At 40.5% G+C, this 19,824-nt stretch overlaps 1 protein-coding gene across 2 annotated transcripts in view; it reads right to left on the bottom strand.

The window, feature by feature from the left end:
• FSTL5 (follistatin like 5) overlaps positions 1 to 19,824 on the bottom strand; it is a 497,380-nt gene that overhangs the window by 231,720 nt on the left and 245,836 nt on the right. The window lies entirely within an intron of this gene.

Here is a 19,824-nt window from a genome sequence, read left to right as displayed (position 1 = left end):
CATGTTACATAGTAAGGTTTCAAAAAGACACAGATCTATGAAGTTTAACCTTTCAAAAATTATAATTATGTAGTTCCAGATAAAGATAAGTCTAAACTCCCAGTGCAACAGTTTAAAAATTTGCTTCACAGGGAAGGAAATATTCCTGCCTGAACCCTGTTAATGGCAACTGTATACATTCCCTGGAATAATCACCACCATAATGTTCTCTGTTAATTATAGCTACAGGTACCATTTCTTGTATCAAAGACATCAAATCCATTTTAAATCTTGCTAGAAATGTTGCATCTTAACCACCTTTACAGTAAAGAATCCTTCCCTAAACTCATGGTGAAACTGTATTTCTTCCATTTCCAACTGATGACCCCTTGTTCTCTGCATTGTCCATAGTATGAAATATTTGTTAGACAAACCTTGTATTGACCTCATATATTTTTATACATATTACTTAGGTCAACTCTAAAGAGCCTTTTTTCAAATGGAAGGAACCTAGTTTTTCTAACATCTCTTTATAAATTTAACCCTTTGTCACTGAGACTGCCCACCTCTGAACCTTTGTGAGTTCTATTATATTCTTCTTACAGTGAGTTATAAAGGCAATAATGGCAATCAGGGGCAGGCTGGGCTGGGGGGACAGGGGAGCATCTGTCCCCCCCTGGGCCGGGCTCATAGTGGGCTACCTTGGGCAGGGTCACTGGGCCATCTGGTTTTTGTTTTCACTTAAAATGTTTCTAATAGAATGCTATTAGTTGAGACTTGCCCTCCGGGCTAAAATTTGCCAGCCCTCCCCTGATGGCAATATAATAAAAAACCTTGACATTCATGACAGTGACACATGTCAGAAATCCCATCACAGTCGTGATTTATTTAAGAAATAACTGAAACTCTAACGTGTAGTGTTTTAGGAGAACAACCACAAAGTAATCAAAGTGCTAGTAGTGCAGGAGATTGATGTAAATTAGTCACTCTATGCCCATGCAACTCCACTTGGTCTCCATTTGGATGGCTTTTACGGGGCATCACCTTTCCTTCTTTTTTCTTTCTTTCCCTCTCTCTTAGTAGATGGCTGTATTACATTTATATTACTTAATTAATAAATTGGTTACTACAATATAATGTCAAAAATATATTCAAATACATTACATTAAAATTGCTTTACTTCGGAACAAATTCCCCTCTGTACCTCCATTTAGCTATCCATTGGGTTAGTCCCTTGATCAAAGGTAATGGGTTATGCTGTTCACAAGACTGAGCAGAAAACAAGTTTTAGCATAGGACGACTGAAATTGTGCTTTGTGGGTGAACTGAACAGATGCCGAGGCCATCCAGACAATTTTAACATTTTAATGTTTATCAAAAAATAAACATGCATATTTTTTTCTTTATGGGTGTCAATCACAAATAATTTGTTTAATTTAAGTAGAACAGAAATATACCTGAAGTGCCATCTTCAAGGGTACGTACCTACTTGTCTAAACATATGCCAATGGTGTGCTGCTCTAGAAATGATATACTATTATGAGGTTTTTGACACTATGTTGGGAGGCCTATATTTATGTCAGTTATGCTGATCCCAGTGCTAGCAAACCCGTAAACAATATGAATTAACTCATTAACTCATTTTTATAAAGACAGAGAGGGTCATTTTTTAAACTGAAAATGCCCTCCTGAGTCTATGTGCAAAAAGGTGATTCCACTAAATATTTAAATGAGCTTCAAGGGGTTGATACTACTCAACTAGAAAGAAGATCCTGATTTAGCAGACGGCTGTGGAGTATTTGTGCCAGCAAATAACAAGCAGAATTTTACATAATCTGGTGGATTGTTAAGATTGGATGTTGGCCTTTGCCTTCATTGGTATGCTTTTTGCACCAACCAAGTGTATGTTACATAGGAAAGAATATTTTTATGCCCACGTGTACCAATGCAATTAAAGCACTAAAAGTAAAAATATGATATATGTACAATGTCTCCTCATCCATATGACATAAATGAAGCTTGAGAACATGAGCAGTATATGCTGAAAAAAATAAAAGACCAATTTAACTAGTGGGTGGACAAATGTGATAGTTGATAGGACTTTAAAGTAACACCTTAACTTTTACCTTCATGGGCATTCCTATCTTGGCCTGTAGTCCTACAAATGGTGCTACACAGCATGTGCACAGACACATTTCCCAAATGTGGAATGGTGCAAAAATGGTACTGCACATTTTTGAATTCATAAATGACTCATAGTGAATTTGATTTTGCAAATTAGATTTGCAAATAATCCGTTATGGAGACATGTATTTTATTTATGGGCTGGTAATGTATACTGAGAATACAACCTATCAATTCACTAGGAACTAGTGACATCACTGAACCATGGACTGGGTCAGATCACTGTGCATAAGTGATGGGACTACTTTAATGTTACACAAAAAAAGAAGTGTGCTAATCATTAAAATGTCTCTAATATTTTACTAGCTTAATAATTGCATACAACAAAATTAGACTTGTCACAGAAACAAACATTAATAATGGAAACTGAATTGATTTGTCTAATTAATCCAAATCCCCTTGTTTAAAGCGGTTTATTGTGGAAATTCCCACTATCCATAACATCAACATTTCCATAATACTCATATACTTAGTTAGCATTAATCCTGTTATCAATTTATTCTTACTAAAAGGAGCTATAAATCTTGGTGAAATACTGCACAATCGTTCATGCTAAACAGATTTTGAATTAGGTTTGATTTTTAAGCTAATTAGGTAGCTTATCGCTTACAACCAGACTACAAACAATTTAGACCTGATGTGTAATGCAATCCATCACTGCATCACCTACCACCTTGTTTTCAGATAATTTCTATGGTGCAGTATATTGTTATAATGTTACTTTACCTGTATTTTTTATCTTTATCTGCTGTTTTCATAATTGACTGTCTTTTGCTGGGAGGATTATGCTATAATGAACCCCTAGGTGATCAGGTTGACAAATGCATACTGTATTGAAAACAGCAATTGCATATGCCCTATCCTGCATGCACTGTAATACATATGGCCTCACTGTTCTTGACTGCACTATGGTCTCTCCATACAACAACTACTCCAGCTTATGATATTTGCAGGTACCATACAAATGCCTGGGCATATCCAGACTTGTTAAGGCATCTGATATAGTCTTTAGCATGATAGAAGTTTTATGCCAGACATTACACCTTGCCCTGACTACAAGCACCAATGGAACATCTGTATTGAACTGCTCAGATGTGTAAAAAGTTTTTCCAAATTATTTCATTATTAGTAGAGATGCTCAGGCTCAGTTTTCTGAAAACCAAGCCCACCTGAACATTGCAGATCCGAATACTGAGCCGAGCCTGCTCAGTACTTTCGTGCACTCTCGGAACTGAAAACAAGGCAAAACATCATTGTTACGCCATTGGATCTTGGATTCTATAAGTATCGCCCTCCATGGAGATCCGTTTCACAGACAGACACAGAAGGGTTCTTGGAAGTCTCCAGTGCAGTTGGGCAGCGTCATTGATAAAATAGAAAGAGGAGCGGTGGCAGTGTTCTTGGCAGTCTCCAGTGACATTGTACTGTGCCATAGCTCACACAGATACTGGAGAGGTGACAGTGTTCTTGCCCCTCTACAGTGTCAGTGCCATTGTCATTGCTGAAACAGAAACAATAGGTATGGCAGTGTTCTGAAAAGTCTCCAGTCACATTGCTCCATGCCATTTCTCATACAGAAACAGGAGGGGTGGCAGCGTCCTTGTCAATCTCCAGTCACATTGCTCTGTGCCATTGCTCATAGTGAAACAGGAGGGGTGGCAGTTTTCTTCTTGTCAGTCTCCAGAGACATAGCTCTGTGCCATTACTCATTGTCATCGCTGAAACAGAAACAATAGGGGTGGCAGTGTTCTGAAAAGTCTCCAGTCACATTGCTCTGTGCCATTTCTCATACAGAAACAGGAGGGGTGGTAGTGTCCTTGGCACTCTCCAGTCACATTGCTCTGTGCCATTTCTCATACAGAAACAGGCGGGTTGGCAGTGTTTTTGTTACTCTCCAGTCTCTAGTCATATTGTTCTTGTCAGTCTCCAATCTCAGTGCTGCTGATCACACGAAAACAGGTGTAGCAGTGTTTTTGTCACTCTCCAGTCTCCAGTCACATTGTTCATGTCACTCTTCAATCTCAGTGCTTTTGGTCACACAGAAACATGGGTAGCAGTGTTCTTTTTACGACAGAGCTGTCATGATTTTTGGGCAATTCTTTTAGACCAGACCAAGGGGTAAATGTATCAAGCTGAGAGTTTTCCAGCGGGTTTGAAAAGTGGAGATGTTGCCTATAGCAACCAATCAGATTCTAGCTATGATTTTGTAGAATGTACTAAATAAATTATAGCTAGAATCTGATTGGCTTTTCAAACCCGCCGAAAAACTCTCAGCTTGATACATTTACCCCCAAATGTCAAAATGTTGTGTTGACTTATCTGCATCACCACTGGGTATCTTGGGAAAGCTAATTTATTTCCTAGCAGCAGTTGCAGCTCTCACAATAGTAGTGGTATTATCAGAAATTACATATGCTCAGAAGAGTCCATTTGGGATAAGCCTTGTTGCAATGAAATGTTTTAAATAGTTTTTCAAATAGTTTGTTAGCGGTATGCCTCTTAGTGTAGCCGGTAACACAGATATGTAGGATACCACTTGGTATTTGCAACTGGAAGGGGATTTTTGTGTAGCTGACAAAGGTGCAAATGAGGATGTTGATGAGGATGATGTTGTTTGTGTAAGTCCTGTACCATTGGAAGCAGTTCTTGCCAGTTATAAGAAGAAGGCCATTGTCATGCCTGTGCATAAGAACAAAAAATTCACCTCTTATATGTGGAATTTTTTTTACCCAGTCCTGACAGCAGTTGTCTAGCCATTTGCAGTGTTTGTAAATCAACACCGACAACACCTTCCTCACACTAGTGATTGGAGTTAGTTCTGCATCCAAGCTGGTAATGCTAGATTACTTCTCCCCTATCCAGGAATTCTCTAAAGAGCATGAATAAGATTGCAGCAGCTACAAGAACAGTTTAATTTGCCCTGCCACCAACTGAAGAAAGAGGTGGTAACAAGGTGGAATTGCACCCTTTACATTCATCAGAGGGTGTAGGAACAGGGAAAAGCCATCAGTCTTACAGTTCAATGTTTTGTTATACTATACCTGCTACCCCTCCTGTTTATGTGTGAGTTTGTTAAATCTTTTTATCATATTTCCCAAGGACAATACCATCTTGCACTGTTTGACCTTTTGGGCTTGGTCTATCAGCTTGTGCAACAGTCGAAAATTGAGGTTTCAACAATATTATTAGGTCACCAATTCACATGGTGGACAGTATGATTAGGTAGACTATTCAAATGTGAACAGTATTATTATAGGGCTAGGGATATGGTTAAGGATAGGTCTAGGGACAGGGATAGGGACAGGTCTGGGGATAGAGTCAGGTGTAGAGATAGGGATAGAGATAGGTCTATGGGCAGTGTCGAAGTCAGCAAATTGGATAAAGTCATTTCAATTAAAGTCTAGCAAACTTGGTTGTCTTTGTCTGAAAAGATGCGTACGGTACGCTACGACGTACAAGGGCACGCTACGGCGTGAAAGGGCGTACGCATCCACTACACGTGGCAACAACAGTAATTGGTCTTTTACCATACATTCGCACAAACACGCATACTTATAAAATAGTACACATTAATGATAGTTGCAACACATAGTCAGTTATGTCGAAACATAGTAGTATTTATATGTTATATCAGAGATACATGCATATTAGTGAAATACACGGAATGGGTTAAAGGAATAACGTCATGAGTGGTATCATAATGAACCTTATTACATATCCTACTGTTTGGTTCACTCTGCGAGAGAATCGCAGAGTGCATATGCAAGTTATGAATGATAGGGAATTATGAACTACTTAAGACTAAGGAATCCTGGCGGGAAGAGCAGAGCATACCCCCTGCAGAGATGACCCGCTCCTTTGGATTCCTTAGGATGAACCAGCCAATGATTGACGACCCCTTGGACATTCCTGAGACCTGGACCAATAGATGCAAGCTATACCTTCTTCATTGTATTACTGTATTTGATTGTGTATATAAGCAGCAGCTTGTAATCCAGAGTGCAGATATCTTGTCCCCAGACTTCAGGATTGAATGACTGCACTGGATCTAGAGCGCCTGCGATAAGTAACGGCTGTATTTACTATTACTTCGCTTGAGCATATATATATTCTATTATTTGCGAATAAATCTCTGTGCTTTGGAAACACAACTCGAGGTTCGACAATCGTTATTGGTTAGCGACAATACGCACATAACAATTTGGGGGCTCGTGAGCTTTGGAGGTTTCGTTGCCGATGATACGCAAGACCAACGGATTTCGGTTCCTCAACAAAGGGTGGAGACGCGTCATAAACGGGTAAGAACGCATGGTGTTCAAAACCTGAATTTTACTCTGTGTTGCGAAACCGAATGTCCGTTTTGCATTATCTAGGGCATGCTAACTAGAACCTAGGGACAAAAGAGAAAACTGTTTCTTTTTTCTGTCATTGTGCGTTTTAACTGTATTGCATTGCTTAGCGTATGTGTATTTCCTGCTGTGCGTACGCGAACTTCCGGTAGACTTGCCACGTGGTTAAACAATCGTTTTGATAGTTATTGTACATGTATAGTATAATTACTTGTGAAAGCCTCTGAGATATTATTACTGTTGTTGGGAACTTTTGATTTTCTGCGCAGAAAAGGTGTATAGTGTGTGATGTTGTAACGTAGATACACTGTTTTATTGTGGATTGTGCTCAGTTGCTGTCTGACGAGGCGGATTGCTCAACTGAAGGACGGTATACAGGGCAGGTATACCGAATGCGAAAACCGGGTTTTCGCAAAGCGCTACCAATAGATCGCAAGGTTTGCTAATAATTAGTATTAGTAGGCAGTGCGATCCGATCGCACCGTTAGTGCGAATTGGTGAAGCAGCTAGGAGGAATTATACTGGAAAGGCAGGTTGATTGTATTAACTTGCGCTCTCAGCGATAATAAACTCAGCAGATTTTTGTGGTTGAGCCAGGGTATCGAGGAGCTGATAGCCCTTGGGGCCCACAGTGATATTTCTGTATTAGGGATCCTCGCCAGGGGCGAGAAAAGCGAGTGAACGCGGCTAAAGGAAATACGTTCACCGAGCATTATAGATCTCTAGCGGTGAGTATAGCAACAGAGTTGAAATTATTAGGTGGAAAGAACAGAGCATTGCGGTGTGTCTGTATTTCACATTTGGCCGGAAGGAACAGAGCATTGCAGTGTGTCTGTGTTCCGGGTAGAAGGTATATTGTTCAACATGGGTGCTAAGCATACGCTAGAGATGGTCAGTGTACTGCCTAAGGAAGGCCCTATTGGTTCAGCGAAGTTTCTCATGTGTAAGAAATATGGTGCATACGCAACTGTGTATTGTGACATGTGGGTCAAGATGACCAAAACTTGTGATAGGCCTTTCCCAACAATAGGAAGTTTTAATGCAGAGGTACTAAATACCGTAAAAGATAAAGTATGGTTGATTACCTCAACGAAAGTGAGGAATAAACATAATGATTGTTTAAAATTGTGGCAAATGGAAGGTAACACGTGGCAGAGCAGAGAATGCAAACCGGAAGTAGGCGTGATGAAAAGCGCGCGCAAGGCGGATGTAACCGTTGCGAAGTGTGGCGAACTCAGCGCAAGCGCGCCCCCGCCACCTTATGTGGCGGGAGGGGTAAGTACAGTCGTTGTTAAAACTGAAAATAGAAAAATTGCTAAGTTGTATCCTGTTTTAAACCAGTTTAAATCAAGTGTATCTGAAAGTGAAGATGAACCCACTGTGATTTCGGCCATTGCCCATGCCGTTAGTGTACTAGAGGCTCAGCGCAAGTATGAGAAAATGGCTGAGATAGGTGAGAGTAGCGTGATCACTAGGAGTGAAAGCGTTCTAAATCTAGGACCAGTAAATCCTGTAGTGTCTCCTGAAGTCAGTGTACCAGAGGGTGCGTTCCCGGTACGCACAATATCAGTTCCCAATGGGAAACTGGATAAGGATGGTGTAGTTCCTTTAAGAAATGTTACAATGCATTGTCCCTGGACTAGATCAGAATTACGTTCCATTATGACTGAATTCCCAGATCCTAGAAAAGAGTTAGCTAAATGTCAGAAATTTGTTAAAGACTTAGGAAATGCTCACGAACCAACCAGTAAGGATTGGCGGGTAGTGTTGAGGGCGTGTCTTCCTCCCAATACTAACATACAAAAATGTATTGAAGATTGTTTGTTGGAGGAAGATGACACCTTGACTGATGAGATTAACCAATGGAATATAGAGCAAATTGTCAAACACTTAGCCATCTGTTTTCCAGTAGTAGTAAATTGGAGTAAGATTTTCACCATTAAACAAAAGGATAGTGAAACTGCCTCAGATTACTTTGCTAGAGCTATAACAGCGATCGCACGATTCACTGGGATATCCAACATAAGTGAGGATCCACATCACAGAGAGGTAGCTGTAGGAGTACTGATGGATGGCCTTAGAGAAAATTTAAAGACGAGAGTACAAACCACATTACCTAATTGGAGAGGCGTCACGGTAGACTCTCTTAGGGAGTCTGCTGTGGAGCATGACAAAAACCTTTTTAGAAAAAGGGAGGAGAAAAGTGATAGGTTAATGACGGTAAGAATACAGGCTCTAGAAGGGGTGCATACACGACCACCAGCATACAACCCATATAACAGGAAACCTAAAGTGATCAGGTGTTTCAACTGTAACGAGGAAGGACATTACGCTAGAGAGTGTAAAAAGGAAAGACTCAATACACAGAAAGGTGGGTCACATAGATATCCTCCAAGGAGGGATTCACATAGACTAGAAGACTCACATCAACCCGCGCATATTACGGCAGCAAATGCTGCGCAGGAAATCAATAGTCAGCGGTAGGGGTCAGGTCATACCTGTAGTCTACAGCCAGTGAGGTTAACTGAGAGTCAGAGTGAAGAACCAACAATGATAGTTGACATAGCTGGTAGGAAACAAACTTTTCTTGTAGATACAGGGGCGGCCCGATCTGTGATAACCTCTCCTTTCAACCTACAGGTGACCAGTAAAACTATTCCAGCTTTGGGGGTAACGGGAAAAGTGTTACATTATCCTCTAACTAAACCCGCCGAAGTTACTATCGGGCCCCTGCATACTAAGCATTCATTTATCTTGGCTGCAGCGGCTCCTACTAACTTGCTAGGGAGAGACTTGTTATGTAAAATGGGATGTGTCATATACTGTACTTCTGATGGTGTGTTCTTAGATATGCCGGAGAAGGTCGCACATGAGGTACAGGATATATTGGACACCCCTCAAAGGTTAATGTTACACTCTACTGTTATAGAACAAAGTCCATCTCAAGTAAAGGGGATGTTGCTGGGAATACCAGGTTCCCTATGGACCAGAGATGGACAGGACACTGGACTGATGGCAAACGTAGCCCCTGTCATGGTCAATCTAAAAAGTGGTAGGATAGCTCCAAAAATCCCACAGTATCCTGTTATTGAGAGGCTGTTACAACAAGGGATTTTAATTCGTACAGCCAGTACAGCAAATAGTCCCATCTTCCCTGTGAAGAAGAGTGGGGGGAGGGGCTATAGATTAGTCCAGGACTTAAGGGGAATTAACAAAGTTGTTGAGAGCCAATTCCCCGTAGTGCCGAATCCAGCTGTCATCCTCATGCAGATTCCACCGTCTGCCAGTCATTTTACTGTCATTGATCTATGTTCTTCTTTCTTTTCAGTCCCTCTTCACCCTGACTGCCAATACCTTTTTGCATTCTCCTACAGGGGAGTGCAATACACATGGACCAGAATACCCCAGGGGTTCATTGACAGTCCCAGTATTTTCTCCCAAGCCTTACATGACTGTTTGCAATCCTTTCAACCCCACAATGGGTCTGTTCTAATTCAATATGTGGACGATTTGTTGTTGTGCTCTGATTCTTTTATGTCATGTTTGCATGATACTAAATTGTTGTTGCTTCATCTTTCACAAACAGGGCACAAGGTGGCAAAGGATAAATTACAGCCATGTCAGACTAAGGTCAAATACTTAGGACACTGCCTCACTAAGGGGCTTAGACACCTGACAACCGACAGAATTGAGGCCATACAACACATGACCCTGCCGCAGAGCCAGAAGCAGATTCGTACTTTCTTGGGGATGTGTGGATACTGTAGGTCCTGGATCCCAGGTTTTTCTATTCTGGCACTACCATTGCAGGAGCTAGTCTCTTCCTCAAAACCAGAGCGTGTTGTACACACAGAAAAGTCAGAGCAAGCATTCTTTAACCTTAAAGATAGTCTGACAAAAGCACCTGCATTGGGAATACCTGATTATGAAAAGCCTTTTGAGCTATTTTGTACAGAAGCTGATGGCTGTGCAGCAGGTGTCCTCGCACAGAAACATGGTGACGCTAGCAGACCGGTAGCATACTACAGTGCACAATTAGACAATGTGGCAAGATCACTCCCAACATGTCTCAGAAGTGTAGCAGCAACGGCCCTTCTAGTAAGTAAGAGCGAGGATGTAGTATTAGGACATAATTCAACCATCTATACACCCCATGCTGTATCAGCTCTGTTAAATTCAGCCCAAACCAGACATGTTTCTTCAGCTAGATTCACAAAGTGGGAACTAGCCCTGATGGCACCCTCAAACATCACCATCAAACGATGTAGCACCTTAAATCCAGTTACATACCTTCCATATGTGTCTCAAGAGACACAAAGGGTGAGAGATGAGGAGACCCTGGTTGATGATGAGTTAGGCAAGAATACTGACACGCATGACTGTATGGAACACCTGAACCAGACCTTTACTGCGAGGCCCGACATACGTGACACCCCCTTAGAAAATGTAGATTTTACGTTTTATACAGACGGAAGTTGCCATAGACAGACAGAGACAGGAGAGCTATGTACTGGTTACGCTGTTGTAGACAATCAGGATGTGGTAGAAGCTGAACCCCTTGGTCCACCTCACTCAGCCCAGGTGGCGGAACTAGTAGCACTAAGGAGAGCGTGTGAATTGGCAGAGGGTAAATCAGCCAATATATATACTGACTCTAGGTACGCCTTCGGTGTAGTGCACGATTTTGGGGCCCTTTGGCGTCTTAGAAACTTTACGACAGCAGCAGGTACACCAGTGGCACACTCACAACACATAAAAGGACTTCTGACAGCGATACAGTTACCCAGAACAGTAGCCGTCATAAAGTGCAAAGCCTATACCTTTGAAGAAGACCCAGTGTCATTGGGCAACAACAGGGCAGACGAAGCGGCTAAATGGGCAGCAGGGCAACCTATGACTGTATCGACCGAGACTATGATGGTTTTTCAGACATTAGACACGCAGAAATTAATTGAAATGCAAGATTTGTGTTCCCTGCAGGAGAAGGCGGTCTGGAAGGCGAAGGGATGTGGTCAAGAGTCCTCAGGACTCTGGAGGGATGGACAAGGTAAGCCTGTAGCTCCCCGAACATACTATCCAAGCCTGGCTGAAGTAGCACACGGCCTGACTCACCTGGGTAAAGAAGGTATGTGCAAACTGGTGAGAGCATACTGGTGTGCTCCCGGATTTTCCTCTCAAGCTGGTAAGAAAGCAATGTCATGTCTTACTTGTTTGAGGAAAAATGTTGGGAAAACTATTCCAACTGAGCCATCCCACATCCCTCCTACAGACGGACCTTTTCAGGTAATACAAATTGACTATATCCAATTACCACCGTGCAGGAATCTAAAGTATGTGTTAGTGTGTATTGATGTGTTTTCCGGTTGGGTAGAAGCATATCCGGCAGCCACTAATACTGCTGTGTTCACTGCAAAGAAAATTGTACAAGACTTTGTGTGTAGGTTCGGTATCCCTAGAATCATTGAAAGTGATAGGGGTACCCATTTTACTGGTGATATCTTCCAAAATATGTGTAAACTCATGGGAATCAGTAGCAGACTTCACACCCCTTACCGACCACAAGCCAGTGGTAAGGTGGAGAGAGTAAACGGTACTATAAAGAACATGCTAGGTAAGATAATGGCTGAAACTGGGTTGGCATGGCCTGAGGCTTTGCCGTTGGTCCTCCACAGCATTCGAACCACTCCTAGACCTCCTCTTAATCTGTCCCCCTTTGAGATACTGTTCGGACGACAACCTCATTTGATCGTGAGTCCACAAGACGACTTGAAGTGTAATAATGAAGTGACTGTACAATATCTTATAAGAATGAGTAGACAGCTAAAACAACAACAACAAAAACTAAAAATGCTGTCACCTGGTATGCCAGAAACGAACTGTCATGATGTTGAACCTGGAGACTATGTTATGATCCGCAATTTCTTACGTTCAGGTTGTTTAACAGACCGTTGGGAAGGCCCGTACCAAGTGCTGCTGACCAGTACTACATCACTGAAGGTTGCAGAGAGAGACACTTGGGTCCATTCCACCCACTGCAGGAGAGTCCATAATCCGGTGAAAGTGCAAGACAAGACTCAGACCGACGACATAGAGCTGTCACTTGTGAGCCTGTTCCGGGAGACCTAAAGCCTGCAGTTGAGACACCTGAACCAGAGACGTTGCCTCAGAACTATCTTTCCAGCGATGGAGTGGCGGTTTTTGTTTTTCTTTTGTTCCAGGATTTTCCTTGTTTTTACTTTTTCTAGGACATTCTATTTTTGTGAAGGAGGATGGAGGACGAAGGAGAGTTCTGGGAGTGATACGGATGAAATGGAGGCCGAAGAAAAGTTAATAGGATATCCTGAGCAGCCCATTATCAAACTTGGTCCAGGGGTTATGAAAAGGTCTGCTAGCTCAGGAACTCGGAGGCAGTGTGAGGGGCTATTGTCTGATGAGTATTGTATCTGCAAGTTCTGCAACTCCCTAGTTGAAGAGAGATGCATCCAACGATGCCAGTCCCCCAGTACTCTGAATATAGGCGGGCATCCTTTGGAGGATTATCACTCCCTGGTGGGTAAGGTGCTAAACCAAACCGAGTGTTGGGTGTGCTCTCACGTGCCTCAAGGGCAGCATAACATAGGACTAGTGCCATTCCCTCTAAACATATCCGAAGTACTCAAATTAAGGGGCGGGAGGCCCATAGAAGGGAGGTACAATAACACTAGGTCCCCTAGTCTGACGCTTCGACAATACTCCATAGGCAGATCTTTGCTGTGCCTAAACATATCTCATGCAAAGCGCCTGGAGAATTGGGAGGCTGACCTGTCAGATCAGACAATGGCTCGCCACACTCATTTTAGAGGGAGACTCACAAGGTCACTACTAGGCAGGAATGTTGATGGAAGTCACAAGTTAGGGCGTATAACCAAACATAAGAAGGTATCCATTGGAAAAGTCTCTACAGATAAATGTGAAAATGTCATTAATGCCGACACGTGTCTAGAGCAGATGGAGACACTAGGCATGGGTAGTTTCATCAAAACTCTGTGTGATATAATTCATGGGCATACTGTTCCTTATGTTCTCCCTGATGATGTGTATTTTGTTTGTGGAAGGAAAGCTTATTCCTGGGTGACTCCGAGTTCCAAGGGCTTGTGTTTCCTAGCTAAACTGGTTCCTGAAATCATGACTATTACTCATGAAGAAATGGTAGATATTCACAAGACTACATCACCACCATACATACACACACAGTATGAACACCGTGGCAAGAGAAATATGATTCCTGGTGAAGAACACATAGCTACAAAATTGATTAGTGAAACTGCTGGTTTCCAAGTTATGGTTGCTCTAGATCTCACCAGGACCGCTCGGGGAACATTAAACTTTAAATATATCCAAGACCTAGCTAAATTAATAGATAATATCACCGAGATGTATGATGACACTTTCAGGTATACTGGAAGGGAGCTACAAGCGTACAAAAAGGAGTTGGTGCAACATAGACTGGTACTAAATTATCTCACCTCTATTACTGGTGGGTACTGTGTGACACTGGCCACCCAGTTCGGTGTCAAATGTTGCACGTACATTACTAATAATACTGATGACCCTAAAGAGGTTATAGACCGGAAGATGGATGAAATTTTACAGCTGAAATGGGAATTTCGAAAGAGCCTTAATTCTTCGTTATATGAGGTCGGGGAAAAGGTGGCGGGTTGGTTCTCATGGTTGAACCCAGCAAAATGGTTCTCCGGTCTGGGGGAGTGGGTACAGGAAATGATTGCGAGTGTAGGTAAGCTCCTTCTCCTTATACTGGGTGTCATCTTAGCAATTGATTTAGTTGTCAAATGTGTTCCTACTGTGTTGAAGTGTGGAAAACGGTCTCATGGGAGTAACACTGAGAAAGAGACTGAAAGGGTGGTACCAGATACTGAGATCATGGTCTGACCTTGGACATTCCTGAAACCCGGACCAATAGATGCAAGCTATACCATCTTCATTGTATTACTGTATTTGATTGTGTATATAAGCAGCAGCTTGTAATCCAGAGTGCAGATATCTTGTCCCCAGACTTCAGGATTGAATGACTGCACTGGATCCAGAGCGCCTGCGATAAGTAACGGCTGTATTTACTATTACTTCGCTTGAGCATATATATATTCTATTATTTGCGAATAAATCTCTGTGCTTTGGAAACACAACTCGAGGTTCGACAATCGTTATTGGTTAGCGACAATACGCACATAACAGCAGGGATAGGGATAGGGACAGGGTTAGAGTTAGGGATAATACTATCTACATTTGAATTGTAAAACTAATAAATACTGTCTACATTGCAAATGAAGTCCTAATAATAATGTCAGTGTCATTATATTGTTGACTTTATAACCTTGTCTACTCTGCTGCCCATCAATCATATTAAGTCAATCCAACATAAGGGTGGGTGGGAGTTCCAAAGGACAATTCCATCTTGCACCACTTTTCTTTTCTGCCACTGCTGTGTTGCAATGTTTCCTAAATGTTCTATGAACTGCTGTGTGTTTGTTCCATTACTAATCAACAGAGCAACCAGGCAGCTCGCTTCAGTCTTACAGTCCATTGACAGCACTGTTAGCTTACCTGCTTTAAGCCCACTGTTACCTTGTTTTGTGGGGGCCCAAACAAACCAAGCACTTCAGCCACAAAAGTGGCATTCCTTGTCACTGAAGTGCTTGGTTTGTTAAAGTGTGCATGTCCTTTTTAAGATCCATTATAAGGGTGAGTGGGAGGGCGCAAAGACAATTCCATCTTGCACCACTTTTCCATGCAGATGACTCAACACAACATTTTGACATCTGGTCTGATCTACTCTAAAAGAATTGACCAAAATTTGTGACACCGCTGCCATAACTTCACCTGATCCTACTATCAACATCCAAAGAATGGTGGAGGATGATTTTACTGACACCATACAAATAGACATGTCAGACAGTCCCTTTACATACTGGGGGAAAAAAAACAGGACAACTCCATCTTGCACCACTTTTCTTTTCTGCCACTGCTGTGTGACATTGTTTCCTAAATGTGCTATGAACAGCCGTGTGTTTGTGGCATTGCTCTGTAACTAGTTAGCTCACTGCAGTCTTACAGTTCATTGACAGCACTGTTAGCTTAGCTGCCTTAAGCCCACTAGTAGCTTGTTTTGTAAGAGCCCAAACAAACCAAGCACTTCAGCCACAAAAGAGGCATTTCTTGCCACTGAAGTGCTTGGTTTGTTAAACTGTACCTGCTATCCCTCCTGTTTCTGTCTGAGTTTGTTAAACCTTTTTAACATATGGGTGGTGCATCACTTTTCTTTTCTGCCACTGCTTTGTGGCAATGTTTCCTAGATGTGTTGTGAACTGCAGTGTATTTGTGTCATTGCTCTGTCGCATAGTACCCAGCCAGCTCGCAGCAGTCTTTGTCCAAAAGTGGATGTAAATAATATTGTGATTTGTTTGGTGTTCAAAATTTACTGGAAATGACTAGAAATTAGTGTTATTGAGGCTAATAATAATATAGGAACAAAAAAAAGCACAATTATGTGATTTTAGCATATTTTAGCAATTTCTCTTAAAAATACAGATCCAAAACCAAAACACGTGAGGGTGGTTTTGCGAAAACCAAAACACAAAGTTAATACAGATCCAAAACCAAAACATGGGGGTCAGCGAACATCTCCAAATATTAGTAACAAAAAATGACTAGAATTTTTGTTTAAAGTAACTACTAAGAACTTCATATTTTTCTAGCAAGTTGAAAAAAGAAATGTCACGAACACCCCAGCATGTTTCAGATACAGCAATCTAAACTGCTGGTCATGATTGGTGTTACCTTAGTTACTTAACAATGAATACACGCTTTCTGCCAAGGAAAGGATTTAATCTGGCGTCCTTACGTTCATGAACACCACTTATTAATGTTTCACACTTAAATCACATACACATGTAGCATGAACCTCCTTGGGCTTCGCAATTTCACAAATAATCACAGAGAATACGCTAGATTAAAATATGTTTAATCTGAAAAATATTTCCAAGGCTTTAATTCCCAAAAAGGTAATTAAACAGACATACAATAAATTGCACAAATAAGTTTAAAAAAATAAAATTGGAAATAAAAACCAGAATCTCTACTTACAGGTTCAGAAATTGGCATGTGAGGAGTACACATTAAGAAGAATGGCACATTTCAGTGCTGATAGACCCCCTCAAAGAAATTAACACTGTACTACTGATACAAAGAATTTTTAAACCATTTCTTGTTGGCTCTTCGCCCCCCACCTTAGGAATTTTATTTTCACCTAAGTTACATGAATGCCAAAAATGACACAGGGCTTTCGAAGTAAGTTATGGATGTCCTGAGACCTGGCATTTCACAAGACCTGAGTTCTCACCTCTACTCGCTCGGTCTGGCTAAGTCTAACTCCTCTGCATACACAAACTACTCATACATTATATCTGTCTCTGGGCCTGGCTACTTTCACAAGGCCTTTGACACTTGCCTAGGTCAGACTCAGGTCAGTTAACAATATACACTTTGAAAGATTACTTAAAAAATTCACAGTGTATATATAAATCGAACAGAAAATAACAATTAGTGATTAGATATACTACATTTCGTCACCAGGAGTAAAGATAAAATGGTGTCTCTTGAAGTCTGAGCAAAATTTGCCAGAGAGGCCCTGTGCGAATTAGAGGTATCCTCATGTTAGACTATGCCCCTGATCCCAAACAATAAATTCATAAGGCATTTTAACTGTGCTAATGGACCTCAAACTCAAACACTTCCACATAAGAGTGTGTTACAATAATTTAATCTGTCTTCTTGTTCCATACTTCTACAACATCCACAAATACACAAATGTAAACCAACATAATTTTTTAAAAAATAGAAAAATGAAAATATTTGTGGCTTGAAATAGAGCAACTCCAATAATGTCCCCTTACTTTCATCAGATATATGAGACATGATTGGGTCAAATTCAGAGACTAATAGATTTATTTGAGGAACAAGCGAAATCTAATGGCAGATCATGTACAGTGGTGATGTCTTCACATTTTCTTTTGAGTTCAATTTCATCTCAAATCAATTTTATATTTCTGCACATAGCATCTGTAAAGTAACTTTAATTTTATATTTGTATGCCACATTACTGTTCTGCTGTAAACAATCCATTTCCAGTGTTAGTTATATTGTTGCTAAGAAACAATGACAACTGTGTTAAATGGCATGGCTTCAGGTAGTCAGATGCATTGCACAGAATAATTTTCTGTGCTTATAACTTTGTGTAAAGGTGTAAAAAGACAAATGTGGCTGCTAATTGGAAATCAACCCTAGGAATAACTATGTATGGTAGAATATACTGAACAAAATGATTATTTTGTTCCATGACATACAGTGAGCTACAGGATTATAGATGCAACTATTGTTGTTTCAGACAGGATTTAGTTATCTCTATTTACACCAGAAATGAATGCAACTTGCCAGTATGAGATATCACTTAAGCATAACTCTAACTACATCAATATCTCATGATATATAAAAATATTCTGCTGATGCCAATATAAGTCCATCCATTGTATAAAATGCACCTATTTAAATATTTTTTAGATGTTTTAAATTGTGTATAATCTTAATTAACTCACTGACAGAATTTGCCATAACTCAAATTATCTACCTTGAATGCTATATCATCAGAAATAACCTTATTTTCTCCTACGTTCATGACTCATGGTTTTATTCAGTGGTTAAAGTGGGCTGGTACATGGCGGCATGTTATCCCGTCACTTCTCCTTCTGGTTTCATTGCACAACTATCAAATTCCATTCACTTACATTCCCATTACATTTTTCATACCGCCACTTCTACATTCCCATACCACCACTTCTAAATCCCCACTTTAACCACTGGTTTTAGGTAATTACAGATGTAGGAAGAGTGAGAATATGTGCAATTTGAAGGGAAGTTGATCATATTGTCATTGGACCAATTAACTGGGATAAACACAGTCATTTTCTCAACCTTTTTTAACATGAAGCTACATGCGGATGATAAATACTAAGCATCCCCTAGAGTGCTTTTGGTTCTAGTAAGTTCTTTGCAGTGAACATAAATGTATTCAAAGTACCCTCTAATCTGACTAAATCCAAGCTACTACTTATATATTTAAATGCTTTAAAACAACCTCTTCTGGTTTTGTATATATTTGTTTTTAATATCTGCCATTAAGTGTAACATTATTTTGAGCTATATTTAACAATACTGAATCTATTTAAGGTACATTTGAGGCACATGTACCAAAGTCTGAGAATTTAGGCTAAAGATGGTTGGAGAGGCAACGTTGTCCTTTACCAAACTTTTACAGCTTTCCTATCAAAAGTCATTTTCCGCCCTAAAAATGTATACAAATTCTATTGTACTACATAAAGGAGCTAGTGTGGGGACTTTTCCAATAATGAAGATTATAATAACACATTTTTCTCAAATTGTAAAATCTCCATTTAGTTTATATGGTTATATAATCTAATCTGGATATTAAGTGAAAGACACACATACATCTGCCTTATTTTAGCTTATGGTTTTTAAGTAAATTTCACATGCAAATCTTAAAACTGACGAGATGCATTTGTGAAGTACGTTTTGTAAGATGACATGTTTCATACATTTAAGTTGTTGCTGTTTCTGTTATTGTAGGAAAAAATATGAATGTGAAGAGAAATAAGGATGCATGTGGTGGCAAAAACAAAAATATATTGCCTCCCCCCATGCATATATACACATAATGTATGGTAAATGCCTTGTTCATATTATAATATTTAATAGTTAAAGTACTCTAATAACATACAGTACATATGAAGAAGGCTAACCAGTAGCTCCTCTCATCTCTGTTACATTGTACTCTTATTTCTGGTGCCCCAATCCAACATGACACAGAGTTAGCAGATGACCTGGGAAGTCAGTTTGATTACAATGGATAACAACACATAAATCTACCTCCCACTCTCCATAGAGTCACACACTGTGCTGCTCAATTATCTAGTAGAAGTACTAGAGAAAAATAGAAATTAGGTAATATGTTACAACATTTATCCTTAGTGAAGGAGAATGATGTCCATTTTCCTGTAGCACACCTCTTCCGGGTAAATACTTCATTGCTAACATAGGGAATATCATTTATAAAGTATAGATTTAGAGCTAAATCTCATCCTTATATTCTGTGCACAAGACAATCTCACTAGCCAGATATCCGGAAGCATTTTTTGACCATATATGTGTGCTGGAGAGAGAATAGAGAGGCAGAGTATAGTCT

The sequence above is a fragment of the Mixophyes fleayi genome, chromosome 1, assembly GCF_038048845.1.
Source record: "Mixophyes fleayi isolate aMixFle1 chromosome 1, aMixFle1.hap1, whole genome shotgun sequence".
NCBI lineage: Eukaryota > Metazoa > Chordata > Amphibia > Anura > Limnodynastidae > Mixophyes > Mixophyes fleayi.
The sequence above is the reverse complement of the archived record's forward strand: the minus strand, read 5'-3'. Positions and strand labels throughout refer to the sequence as shown.